This window comes from Giraffa tippelskirchi, chromosome 2, assembly GCF_054371585.1.
Source record: "Giraffa tippelskirchi isolate mGirTip1 chromosome 2, T2T-mGirTip1v1.2.pri, whole genome shotgun sequence".
NCBI classification, from domain to species: Eukaryota; Metazoa; Chordata; class Mammalia; order Artiodactyla; family Giraffidae; genus Giraffa; species Giraffa tippelskirchi.
The window spans coordinates 211821733-211835973 of record NC_137276.1 but is presented as its reverse complement, the minus strand read 5'-3'; the positions used below and the strand labels follow the sequence as shown (position 1 = coordinate 211835973).

Genomic DNA, 14241 nt, shown 5'->3' with positions numbered 1-14241 from the left:
TCCAACAATACTTGGCAATATAAGCAGAGTGCTCAGATTTATTTGTTTGCTCTTGATGCTCAGAATGAAGCTGCAGTGTTTCTCCCCACCCCTAAACTACACATCTGTATATGCAACTAATCGTAGACATCCTCACCTGTATAGCCCATAAGTACTTCACACTGCATGTCTAACGGTAAAGTATTATCCTATAATAGGTATATTTCTTTTCAAAATGAATGAATAATTAAATAAGCAAATTCCCCCTCCATCCCTGCAATAAAAAACGTTGGGGTTGGAAGTGAACTACGGAAAAGGTGAAGACATACCTGCCTGGCTGAAATACTTGAGAGGTGGTGCCACAGTAAGAACCTCCCCGCCCTAGTTTTTAAAAAGTTGTAAGTACTTCTCAAAGCAGTCTTCCCTGCCCCGCAGCAACACTGTCAACCCCCATATTCTTTTCCTCGTAGCACCCTTTTCTTCATGGCACTTGCTATAATTTGTTGCTGTAACTATTGGTTCATTTCTTTGTTTCTTTGTGTTCTCCCTCCTACATTTCTAGCTCCATAAGGACTTGAGTTTGAGCCTCCTTTATTTACTAGTATATGCTTAGCAGTAGCATGAGGATTGGTCAGAAGTTATGAATGAGTAATTTGATTGATGAGTGAATTAGCCTAAAGGAGACTGTAGAGGACTGTCTTTTTTTTCTGTTTTTCCCTTAATCTTGCTCACAGTGAAACTCTTCTGCTATTTTTCTGCCCTTCCACAGAATTGTCTGAGATCTCTCTAGAGTCTCCTAAAAGCTTTGTGACTCTTACTTACAGAACTTTGTATTATATTCAAAAGAAAAATGTAGCAAATAATATTAACAGTGATATCTGGGTTTGTTTTTTTTTTTCAATCAGGAGGATAGAAAACAGTATTTTTTCTCCACAGAGCAAGAAGTCTTAAACAAGACTGTGTTTAGAGGGGGAGTTTCTACATTCATTTACATGCTACAACTCTTATTATTCTGAACACCTCAGCAGAGTGATGTTTGCTCATGATGATGACCCCTTCAAGGTGTTTGATGATCTGGAGTGCTTGTTAAGTCTGTGATAAAAGTATGCTCTTTAAATCAGTGACTTAAAGTTGAAAACAAAGAAATAGTATACTATCCAGCATATCTTATTATAGAAACATCATGATTATAAATAAAGCATTTGTTATAATAGGTAGAAATGACATTCTAATTCAAATTCATAATTCATTTCCACCCAGTGTGTTGGCAGAGATGAAAAGAAATGTTTTATGAGTTATCCAGAAGCAAATTAAATCTAGATTGGAAATCTTTTAATTGTTAGGTCAAAATTATCTATTCTCAGTAAAGGAATACACTTTTCATGATTGAAATAATTTTAAAATAACTGTTACTAGAAAGCTGATAAAGAGAAATCAGCTGCCCAGAAATAAAGGGTAATTTTTCTATTGCATACAAAATAATACTGCCTGTGAAGAAAGAAGACAAAGATAAATTTCTCTACTCAGGAAGAAATGAAATAATCACTCTCTAGTTGGGAGAAGCTAGTCCAACTGTCAAATAGGGATTTACACTTTTAGGTAAGTGACTTATCTAAATAATAGGTATTTATCTATTCTATTCTGTGTTTCACATGCATTATTTCATTCTTAATACAGATATATGAGATAGGTGCTAGGTTATCCCAATTGGATAAATGAAGAAGGTAAGGAGAGAGTCTGGGACGCTAACCTAGAATCACACAGCTTGGAAGTCCAAACCTGATCCCAGAAGTCCAAGTGCCTAAATCATTGCTTCCAACGAAAATTACATGAACTCTTAAGAAATCTCAGAGATACTAAGTAACTTCTAGGCAAAATTACGGATGAATTACACCAATGTGAATGTTCAAGCAAGGAACAAAATTTGGGTTCCGAGAAGTGCTTGCTTTTTAAAAGCTATTTCTACTTGTGATGCTGTTTGATTAATACACATTTGGTGGAATATCCACAAGTAGACATTTTTCATGACCTAAGAGAGTAGGATGATACAGTCTCCATATAGGTTGTAATCTAAATAGTCTGTCAAGAAAATGTAGTCTTCGCAGCTCATAGATTAGATCATCACAGAAGAGGGAAAGACTGGGGAGAAGAGACACACACATGACAGGCTTGTTGCCCAGAAGACACAAGGAGGCTGAGCTGTAGACTGACATCTGCTACAGAATCACACAGGTGTCAGCTCCTCATGAGGCAGTGTTCTGACACTGCTCTCCATCCTTCCAGCCATTCAAGTGACAGAGGCTAGCATACTTAGCCTGATTCTTCCTCTCAAGAGGGAATAGGTTCTGAGTAAGTGGAGGCAGACAGTACAAACTAAGTGAAATTATCAGCATCAGTCCTAGAATTGCACGCTATCTCCTTTTTGTTCATTCGCCTTGGTAGGTGAGCCTAGAATACTTCCTAGAAAGAGAAGAAGCAGGAGGTAAGACAGCGTAACTTTATATAGCACTTTAGATGTTCAAAGGTACTTTTGCAGCATCTTAAATTTAATTTCTACCTTGTAAAGAATAGTAACACTAATTATGAATTTCAAATAAGGTGTTAACATGGAAAATGTAACAACTAATTGAAATCCAAGTGGCTAAGTAACACTGCAGAATTATCAAAATGTCACTTATAGTTCTAGTTAGAGTGAATTTAAATCATTCTAATCCAGTTTGGCACACCATCTATTAGGATTTTGATGAGGGGAATAAGCCCATTAAATACTGAGCCTTGGATTTATAGTTTGTAATAAGGGAAAACAGAGTCTGTTTACAAATAATTTTAAACTATCTATTTCAGTTAGCTTTTTGGCATTACTGTCTCAACTATATAACAGCAAGACAAAATAATGGTTTGTGGCACCCATGAAAATCTGAATCTCAGAGTCAAAGCTATGTTCATAAAGATTTTTATACACATTCATTCAGTAAATATTAATTAAGCAACTGCTGTGTGCCAGCAGTTGTTCAGTAGCTAAGGATAATACAGTTAACAAGAATAAGTTATATGGTATATTAGAAGGCAATATAGAGTCATTTGCCTTTTATGAAGAATAAATTCAGTCACTGGTATATTTTTCCATGTATTACCTTATTTAAAATTCACACTTAGTGTTCATTTCCTACATGAAATGGAGATTAAATTTAATAGTTAAAGCGCCTTCCAACCACCAGAGTCTATTCAAATATACTTGAATGACATCTTCAATATCTAAAACTCACAATAACTGGTGAAATAATATCTGCCATGAATTTAGTGAATGATAATCGCTAGTCTGTTGTGAAAACAGAGTTCACACACAGAGGAAGTCTGGTGGTATTAAAGTATTCTTCATAACCTTGACCATGTTACTTTGACTCATTGGAATAACTTCAGTATGTCAACAGTCAATTCAGTTCAGTGTCAGTCAACATTTTGGCTGTATTTATACTTCAAAGTAGAACAAATACAGTATAATAATTCCTATGTAATGTATAAGACAGTTCTTAAGAAAACTTAGTTTTTGATTACCAGTGTATTTACTAACCAAATGAAATAGCAGCCATAAGTATCTGAGGAAAGAAATTAAAATATCACAATTCTCAGTCGAGACTAATTAAAGCGTAATTTAATTTCATGTTTCTTACACCCTGTCTCTCTTTTCGACCACCCACTCTTCATTTATTCTTGCCTTCATTTGTTTTATCGTATACTGACACATCATCTTGCATACTTAAAGTTATCTTCTCCGTAACCTGACCGATTGACCGAAAAGATGATTAGAATGGCAGAAATGCTCCTGTCTCCCATATTTATAAGAAAAAAAATCAAGGGAGAAAGCTTTCCTCTCTGTCCCTTAAGCTATAGTTCTCGCAGGAGCAGTGTCCATTCAGTGTCTCCTCTGTCCCTCCTCCCCACTTCCTCCTCAGTGCCCCTGTAATTGGCCTCCTCTTTTGCTTTCACCAGTGACTTCCTAGTTGTCAACACAATAAATAGTTTCATGTCCTTGCCATTTTCAAAATCTGACATTTAACCTTTCCCTCTTTTTTGAAACATTCAGCTCCCTGGGTTCTCTGTTAAAATAGGTCTGGCCTCATTTCTGCCCTCTTCTCTTCTTTAGTTCATTACCTATTGCAGATCCCTGAAATACGACTGTTTCATTGAATTCTGTCCTTGTTTTTCTTTTTTTCTCATATTTCACTATCTGTTTCTTTCACTGCATGAGCTTCAGCTATACCTTTGTAAGCTAATGGGACTCCATAAACATATCATAGGCCAATTTTCTTTTAAGTGCCAGACCTATGTATCCAACCACCTTCTGGGCCTCTCCAATTAGATATTCTACAGGTGTCTTAGACACTAAAAGACACTTGCTCCTTGGCAGAAAAGCAATGACAGACCTAGACAGTGTATTATAAAGCAGAAACGTTACTTTGCCTACAGAGGTCCTTACAGTCAAAGCTATGGTTTTTCCAGTAGTCATGTATGGATATGAGAGTTGGACTATAAAGAAAGCTGAGTGCCAAAGAATTGATGCTTTTGAACTGTGGTGGTTGAGAAGATTCTTGAGAGTCCCTTGTTCAGCAAGGAGATCCAACCAGTCCATCCTAAAGGAAATCAACCCTGAATATTCAAGGGAAGGACTGATGAAGCTAAAGCTCCAGTGCTTTGGCCTCCTGATGCGAAGAGCCAACTCACTGGTAAAGACCCTGATGCTGGAAAAGACTGAGGGCAGGTAGAGAAGAGGGCGACAGAAGATGAGATGGTTGGATGGCATCACTGACTCAATGGACATGAGTTTGAACAAACTCCGGGAGATGGGTGAAGGACAGGGAATCCTGATATATGACAGTCCATGGGATGGCAAAGAGTTGGACATGACTGAGTGACTGAACAACAACGCAAGTATCTTGAATTTAAGTTTCTCAGACTAAATTTATCTCCTTATTTCCATATACACATGCATTTTTTATTTCCTTCATCTTTAGTTCACTTGGAATTCCAGGCCCAATACCCCAGAGGTTATGTTTCAATAGATGTACAGTTAGGTCTCAGAATTTATTTTAACAGGAATCCCAGCTGACTCTAACGCAGGTGGTCTCGGGACCAAACTTTAAAAAACTGCCCTTAGTGAATGAATGGTTCCAGTTTCTTCAGGACTTTCCATGTAAAGTTGTGCAGTTGAGGTGATGGGTTGTGGCTGAAATCTTACCTAAGCTCTGCATTTCAAGCTGTATCCCTTTATTCCTGGTTACAATACCACCTCAAGACCCACTTAGTCAGGTTTATAAAGTTGATCCCCGTCACTCCCCCACACCCCTAGTTCTCTCGGTATCACCAGAAGGGTCTTTAAAGTGCTAATCTGATATGCCATTAATTTTCTTAGAACTCCTCACTGATTCCTTACCATTTTCTTCTGGTTAGACTGTTAACTCCCTAACATGATATATGAGACATTTCATGACCAGGTATCTGCTTAACTGGCTACCTTCATTACCCCTTCAAAGGCACTCTACAAGCCAATCATCCATGCCCACTGTCTCTCCCTTCCTCTAGTTTCCTCCATTTCTTTCTCACTTCCATACTTTGTTTATTTAGTTCCCTGTGTCTTAAACACCACTGACTTCGCCTTCCTCCTAGTATGCAACTGCCTAACTTTTGGAGTATGGGTATTGATATTAAATAGAGATGTTAAATTACACTGTTGCCAGTGTTCACAGGGCCACTTCAAGGATCACAAAAAGATAATAAGTGTAGGAGCTCTTTGGTAAATATATCAGCAGCATGTGGTGCAGCTGTTCATGTTGATTTAAATTGAAATATAGAAGTGTTTTATTTTCATCTCATCTGAAAAGATGAAAGTCAACTGAAAAGATTACTCTGACTCATTTGTGTATTGAACAACTCTTCCATTGCCAAAATAATTCAGTGTTTTACATACATTGAAGTTTGACTTTATCCTCAATTTTGGCTGCACTGGGTCTTAGCTGCTTCGTGCAAACTCTTAGTTGCAACATGTGGGCTCTAGTTTCCTGATCAGGGGTAGAACCTGGGCTCCCTGCATTGGGAGTGCAGAGTCTTAGCCCCTGGACCAACGGGGAAGTCCCCTGAGTTTACCTTTTTATGATTTGGTTTTCAGTAGATTTTTCTGCTCTAGCCACTGTAATTTCCCTCATGTAGCAGCTGCCCTGGTGGCTCAGTGGTAAAAGAATCTGCCTGCCAAGCAGAAGACATGGGTTCAGTCCCTGGGAAGATCCCCTGAAGAAGGAAATGGCAACCCACTCCAGTATTCTTGCCTGGGAAATGCCCTGGACAGAGGAGCCTGGCCGGATACTGTCCATAGGGTCACAAAGACTTGGACAAGACTGAGCAACTAAACAGCAACAACCAAAGCAACTGCCCAGCTAATCCTTTCCCCAGTTTCTTTCAGCAATACGAATTGTGTTCACACTTCAGTGCCTTTTTCCCTCAGTGCCTTTGAAGTCTTTGGGTATCCAACAAGGATTTCCAGATAAAACTATGTAGTGGTTATAATCTGATTTTAGAGGAGGGGAATCTTTGATTTGAAGATTGTCCTTTTCTAGATACATTGTTAGCCTAAGGAAATTTTCAATCTTAAAATGATTCAGAAAATTGGGATATTTGAGGACTATGTATCTTTTATCATTCCAGTATTATAATTTTTGGTTTTACTTAGTTCGTTGGAACATACAGTATATAACTTAAAACCTAATTTGTCTTGCACCAAGACACACTATTTTCTTTCCCAAACCAAAATATTTCTTTATAGGCTTTTTAAAAAATGTTTTAAATTTTCACTATTTAAATGAAGAAAGATTTTCTTTCTCTCATTGAAATGAAATTTCTCTCTTTTCATCTCTTTTTATTTTCATTGAAAAAGCAAACTATTACAGAAAAATCAAAATACAGGCAGCAAAAAGAATTTCAAGATTTATAATCCCAAATATCTACCAATAATCTCTTAATATTTTTGATGTGTTTTACAAATTATTTTCTGCAGTAGAGTATACATGGTAAATTGTATTTAAAAATGAAATCAGGCTATATATGCCATTTATAACTGGTCTTTTAATTTAATATATCAGAAACATCTTTTTCATATAAATGCATAAAAAAGGTTACACTGCAGTGGACTGTAATTTTTATAACTTTGTTTCATCATGGAACAATTTTATTGGACACTAGCTCTCCAAACCCTTTCTGCAAATTAAAGTTCCTTTTACTCTAGAAATGCTGTGATTCAATTATAGTGCATAGTCACAATCTTTATTTTTTAGCATTTTTCAGTATGATTCATCAATTATTGCCTTTTTGAAAAATCTTTAGTTTTTTTAATCAAGTGGTTAATGAGTTGTAGTGATTGTTTCCCATCAGTTTTAATTTTTACAATTTACTACCTATAGTAGTAATTGAATTATAAATGACTTCAAATTCACTTGCTAGTAAATCTCTATTAGATGCTGCTGTAAAGCATTATATAAGGAATAGTCAACTAGAATATCAGGAACAGTGATTCAGATATATGCAAAGAAGTTAAGATTCAAAACAGATGTTTTATAAATAGCTGCAGGACAGCTTTTGTTTTTCTTATTTGTAAGAAAATAAATCAGGCAAAACCTTAACTAGGCAGATGGCAGTTCAGGAGATAAAGGGCAGAGTTCACATGACTATCACATTTCTTACTTTTGAACCCATAAATTTCCTTTGTCATAATGGTTTATCCTCATTCATCCAAGTTATTATGAATGCCTTTTTTCCAGACTTATCTTTTGTTTAGGTAATATGTATCTTTTTAACTTTGCCTATTTGGGGGAAAGTTTTACTTAGAAAAACAGATTAAGTAGAGGGTTACTTAGGTCAACTGGTTATTTACTACAAGTTTTTATAACTTTTAAGTCTTTGTGCCACTTAACAATTATAGTCTAAACATAGTATTTTTAATGTGCTAGAAAAGCAGTTTTAGCTTTTTATATTCTGTGCTACTGTGAGCTTAGTATCCTAAAGATGGATAACTTCTTTTCGTATTCTTTTTCCAAATACACTTGTACTTCATCAGTTATCTATGGACAAGCTACCCTGTCCAATTTGGTAACCTAGCCACAATGTAGTGATTTAAATTTTAAAATTAAAACCTTAGTTCCTTGCTCATGCTCGCTACATTTCACATGCTTGGTAGCCACATAAGGCTAGTGGCTATCGTATTGTATATAGCACAGAATGAGAACACGTCCACTATCAGAGAGTTCTATTGGACCTTTCTCGTTAAAATAGGTAACTAAATTTGAGGGCAGAATTGAGTGTGGATTGTTATTTTTTGTACCCGGTTAGTAATAAACAGTTGTTATGTAGGTGTGTTTCTCCAGTTTCCCAACTGTTATGATGAAAAAGTAAAATTCACTGAGAAAGGTTTTCTTTTTGATAAATTATTTGCAGTTTATACATCCATCAATACAAGAATTCAGTTCTACTGTGGCTTCCTTGGGTATTTGAGGTTGAGGTTTATCTTTTAACATCAACCTTCTGAACTCTTTGCTGATTGAAATTTGCCCTTATAATTTGTTTATCGGATTAAGCTGCATTGACTAACTGCTTAATCCTCCTCTTCACACACACAAAAACCTTTGGCATAAACATCTCCTAAACTGAAATATGCTGTCCACAGACCACCTGTTTGTATATCTTTCTTTAAGGCAATGATTCTTAAAATTTGGAAAAGCAAGTTCCTGAGCCCATCTGTGTATTGGCTTAGTACAGTTTCCAATAATTCCATCTGTTTCCAATGCAGAGATAAGCAATTCCCTATTCCTTTAAACAGTATGTTGTGTATTTGAACATGACAGACTCTTAAGTGATGTGAGGGGGAGGGGAATGGAGCACTGTTAACCACAGAACCCACTGAGGCACAGAGGACAACTGATAAAATTTTCCAAGAGGTAGAAGCCTGTCCTGTTGCGGATTAAGGAACTAGGTGCCCCAACTATTCATCCTCACCATCCCACCTTCAGGCTAATCTGCCTTTTGTTAGTAAGAGTGTAGACAGTCTGAGCGTCCTCCCACCGCATGCCTGTGACTGGCAGTAGATCTAAAGGTGATCCCTCTTCTTGAATCATGGCTTGGCTGCTGCTTGATCATCAGATGCAGAGGAGCCTAGTCACTTGGGGTGTCCAACCATTACTGGGACAGCCATTACCTACGCAGAAGCAATCCAGACCTACGTCATTACAGAGTCTCGGTGTAGTGTGAGAGTCACTAACCAGCATGGCTGTGCTTGCTGCTGGATAAGTCACAAGTACCTGCACACTCCCAAAGGGAAAGATAAGGACCATTGAAGAGCACTTGCCCAATTTTCAGACAGTAGCTGCTTCTCATTACTAGCCATTTGCTGTCAGATCTTCTGATTTTGTTTTTAAGGGAAACCAAGAAATCGAAAACTGTAAGTGAATCTAAATTTTTTAAAAACATTTATAGGCTAAACAGAACTTGCTACAGTATAGATCCAGACTTCAGGCTGTGGGCATGCCACCTCTACTTCCAGAAAAGTGAAAAGTGTTAGTCACTCAGTCATATCTGACTCTTTGCGACCCCATGGACTGTAGCCTGCCAGGTTCCTCTGTCCATGGAATTCTCCAGACAAGAATACTGGAGTGGGTAGCCATTCCCTTTTCCAGGGAGTCTTCCTGACCCAGGGATCAAACCTGGGTCTCCTGAATTGCAGGCAAATTCTTTACCACCTCAGCCATCAGGGAAGCCCAAACTTTTCCTCTGTTCCTTTTTTCAGAAATGGGTACTTTGTCCTCAGAAACAAAGGCATAATAGCTCCTTCCTTTCCTTCTTAGTTCAATAGAGTTTAGCTCTTTGCTCCCATCTTTACAATTAACACTTACTGAAAAAGTGAAAACAGTGACAGACTTTATTTTCTCGGGCTCCACAATCACTGCGGACAGTGACTGCCACCGTGAATTAAAGACACTTGCTCCTTGGAAGAAAAGCTATGACAAACCTAGACAGTGTATTGAAAACCAGAGACATCACTTTGCTGACAAAGGTCTATATAGTCAAAGCTATGATTTTTCCAGTAGTCATGTATGGATGTGAGAGTTGAACCATGAAGAAAGCTGAGCGCCGAAGAATTGATGCTTTCGAATTGCAATGCTGGAGAACACTCTCCAGAGTCCCTTGGACTACAAAGAGATCAAACCAGTCAATCGTAAAGGGAAAGCATTGCAAGAATGAAGCGCCAATACTTTGGCCACCTGATGAGAAGAGCTGACTCATTGGAAAAGACCTTGTAAAGGGAAAGCATTGCAAGAATGAGGCTCCAATACTTTGGCCACCTGATGTGAAGAGCTGACTCATTGGAAAAGACCTTGATGCTGGAAAAGATTTGAGGGCAAGAGGAGAAATGGTTCGATGGCATCACTGACTCAATGGACATGAGTTTGAGCAAGGAGATAGTGAAGGACAAGGAAGCCTGGTGTGCTGCAGTTCATGGGGTCTCAAATAGTCGGACATGACTGAACAACAAAGATGTACATAAACATGGCTTAATATGGGCAACACATAAACATGTAGGTGCTTGTTCTCCCATTCCTAGCAACCAGGATAAGATCATCATAAAAAGAAAACACCTTAACTCTTGGAAAATTCTTTATGCTGGGCAAATGTGAGCCTCCATAAAAAAAGATTTTGAAGCAGTACTGTGAATTGTTGCACAAATGTTGGTTATGTCTGGAGGCAGTGTGCTTAAAATTTCTTCATAGCTTGCTAACCTGGAACTTGAATCATAACTAAATTTTCTTGCCTTACTTTAAAATTAAGAAAGAACACACAAACCCACCATTTGGAAAAACAATACTGCCAGTTCTCTAATTTTTTTTTTTTTGAGGCTATAGTAAAAGTTGAAATGCTTACTCCCTGAGAGCTTTCCAGTGTCCTGCTGATATGATAACAGGTATTACAGCTTTACATCCAACAGTTAGTTGTATTATATTTACTCAACCTATGGAATACCAAATTATATGAAGCCAGTCCTTTGACTGAGAAATGAAATATAGCAGTCACATTCAGAAGGAAGACTAATTGACAGAGAATAAATATGCATATGGCAGTCAGATGATTATGATTCGAGAACCTGTGAAAATAAGAAGGGATGTAACATCAGTGTAGTCGGCTGAGAGATGGTACTGTTTGATAGGACCAGCTGGGGGACCAGCAGGAAAAAATTGCTTTGCTTATCTAATTACCACCAAATCATAAATAAGATCTTCAAGAGGCTAAAAGGGAAAAGCAGAAGGTGATGGGACATGTCGTAGAACTTAAGTGTTTGGGGTTCTGTGGCTGTTTTTTAGTGCCATTTGGAGTATCATCTTGTGAGAGGACAAACTTACTACAATAAGCATATTAAATATATGCATGGAAACATCTTTATTTTAAAAGGGTGACAATGATAGGCAAATGAGAAGATCTACGAGAAGATTTGAGTGGCTTTTGCCCTTTTATAGCTTTAACCAAGTTTTCTTAAAGCAAATTGATCCTAGAAAAGAATTTAAAGAATAGAAATGGGGATAGCATGGCAGATGGGTTAGTGGGAGGGTTTTCAAAGTATGTGAGAATGGTATAACAAAATCAGAAATGAAAGTGGGGAAAGACATTATAAAGAAAACTATTGAATAAAAACAGCTTAATTTTTTAAAATACCACTGTTAGTACAGAAATGTCCACCTAAATAAATTTCCAAAATATTAGCAATTATGGTTTCCAAGTAAGGTCTTGGTTCTCTACTAATCAGGAACTCAAGACCCAAAGTTACATAGCCATCTGTGTGATATGTTTTAAAGTTTTCCTAATACTTGGGGTGTCAGTTATATTGGTCCTCAGAAGTTTTGTTAGAAAGTTGTAGGACAGTTTTTGTGGAACTGGTTTGGAAATTACTTGTAACTCAGTTTCTGAAAAGTACCAACTCATTTAATTGCATTTAGATTCATTTCCTTTCAAAAGCTGCTGAAGAAACAAATTAGTGCTCAGAGCTGTTAACACTTGTAAATGCAATTTAAACTTATAAAGTCAATTGGAAAACTCACTGGGATCTCTGATAATAGCAGTGGTTGTTTCTCTTATATTAATTCAAACTGATGAGGTGGAAAAAACAAAATCACTTCAGGAATTTATAAAATGACACATATATTGTTGATACAGATTGAGTGGGCTACTCACATTCTTTTCTAGTAAAAAAGTGTATGAAGTGTCAGTATATTAAATTTTCTGAATTGGGTATTTTAAACTATGTTTACAAGACAAGTATTTTCAAATTAAACTTTAAAATTGATTCAGTTTTTAAATTTTTAGTGAGCTAAAGAAGGTATAACTACAGATCTGGATGAATGAGCTACAGTTTACATAAAACAGCCTTGTATATTCACAGTATGTATAAAAAAATAAGTATGTAATAAAAATAAGTAATTGAGTAGAAGTTCCTGATTTTATTTGGCAGATTGAATGATGCCACTGGAATATCTCTATATATCAGTGCCACTCATCAGTTCTTGGGATTAATGTCATATTAAACCAAACACAGGAGTAACTTCACTGGAAGATGCCTTTAATTAACTTCTGTCTGTGTGTGTGTTCGCTCAGTCATATCCAACTCTTTGTAACCACATGGACTATAACCCACCAGGCTTCTCTGTCCATGGGATTTCCCAGGCAAGCATACTGGAGCAGGTTGCCATTTCCTCCTCCAGAGGATCTTCCCAACCCAGGAATTGAACTTGGGTCTCCTGCATTGGCAGGCGAATTCTTTACCACTGTGCCACCTAGGAAGCCCAGTTAACTTCTGAGAGCCTGCAAAGCTGCACAGCCTAGTTACTTTGCGGGTGGGCAAAACTTCATTGCAGTAGACCTCAAATAATAATTGGTAATAAGTTTTAGGTTTGCTTTTTAAATACAATTTTCCTTTGTTCATGTAATGACTTTTCTTTGAGTACTCGCTATGTGCCAGGCACTATGATAATAAGGATGTACATAAAACAGATGGTGCTCTTTCTCACAGAATTTACCTCTAGCAGGAGATAAAGGCCAGTGAAGAAGCAATTTTAAAATCTGATGCCATTAGCTCAGATGTAACTGGTTAGAAAAGGCTTCTTAGAGGAAGGAAGAACTAGAGAGGGGATGGTGATGAAGACCCAGATAATGTAGTGGGAGTGGTAATGGAATGAAGGAAGATTTAATATGCTAGATTTTAGGGGGAAGAAGTCTATTAAGATGGACAGTACAACATCTGGGATGGGGCCAAGGAGGAACTGTCAAAGAGGACACCCAGATTTCTTCCTTGAGCAGTTGGGTGTGCCAGACTCAGGAGGAGGATTGGGTGTGAGTGTAAGAATGGAGGAAGAGGCAGGGTGACATCTAAGTAGAAATATTCCCACATTCAGAACTCTTCCTGTCATGACATTTTTTTGTCTTTTATAGGGGATTTTTCACCTGAGTGTCTGAATCTGAAATTTACTTCACATTTACGTATTTTCACAGTAAATTGAATATTGTTGTTTTCTGACTTGTTTTTCATCTCAGCTGATTACCAGTATGCATATAATTATGTGTTTACTGGGCTCCAAACATTCATTTGGGTGGGGATTTAAGTAAAAGTTAAAAAATTATTTCTGAAGAACAAAAAGTTATACGTGAATTACTAAAGAAAGAGTGGATTAAAAAAATCATTAACTTTAAAAGCTCACATTATTCTTCAAATAAACATTTATTATATTGACTTGTTATTAAAGCTCTGGGGCACATCGGGAAATTTGTTGTTTCATATTTGTATATTTTTTTAATACAACTTCTGAACATTCCAAACAAATTTTTTAAAACCCCCAAAAACCTAGCAGCAAAGAATAGTGACTTTCTTTTGGCTTCCCAGGTGGCACCAGTGGTAAAGAACCCACCTGCCAATGCCAGAGACATGGGTTCGATCCCTGGGTCAGGAAGCTCCCCAGGAGGAGAGCATGGCAACCCACTCCAGTATTCTTGCCTGAAGAATCCCATGGACAGAGCAGCCTGACAGGCTATGGTCCTTGGGGTCACAAAGAGGCAGACACGACTGAAACACACAAACACACATAGCCTAGTTTAGAATCCTTTTTATACATAGAAGGATTTCCTCTCATATATAGTAAAGGAGAAATATAATTTACAATGTTTAGATTCAGCTAAAACATTGCT

At 37.3% G+C, this 14241-nt stretch overlaps 3 protein-coding genes across 14 annotated transcripts in view; 1 reads left to right on the top strand and 2 right to left on the bottom strand.

Moving 5' to 3' along the window:
* The window catches only part of LOC145539156 (uncharacterized), a 30117-nt gene extending 17136 nt beyond the window's left edge, over positions 1-12981 (bottom strand). Inside the window, exon 1 of the mRNA XM_081572708.1 lies at positions 4784-12981. The gene's annotated coding sequence lies outside the window, so the exon portion shown is untranslated. The remainder of the gene's footprint in view (positions 1-4783) is intronic.
* Positions 1-14241, bottom strand: part of CHODL (chondrolectin) — a 593574-nt gene that overhangs the window by 448035 nt on the left and 131298 nt on the right. The window lies entirely within an intron of this gene.
* Positions 1-14241, top strand: part of C2H21orf91 (chromosome 2 C21orf91 homolog) — a 28665-nt gene that overhangs the window by 8862 nt on the left and 5562 nt on the right. The gene's annotated exons all lie outside the window — the stretch shown is intronic.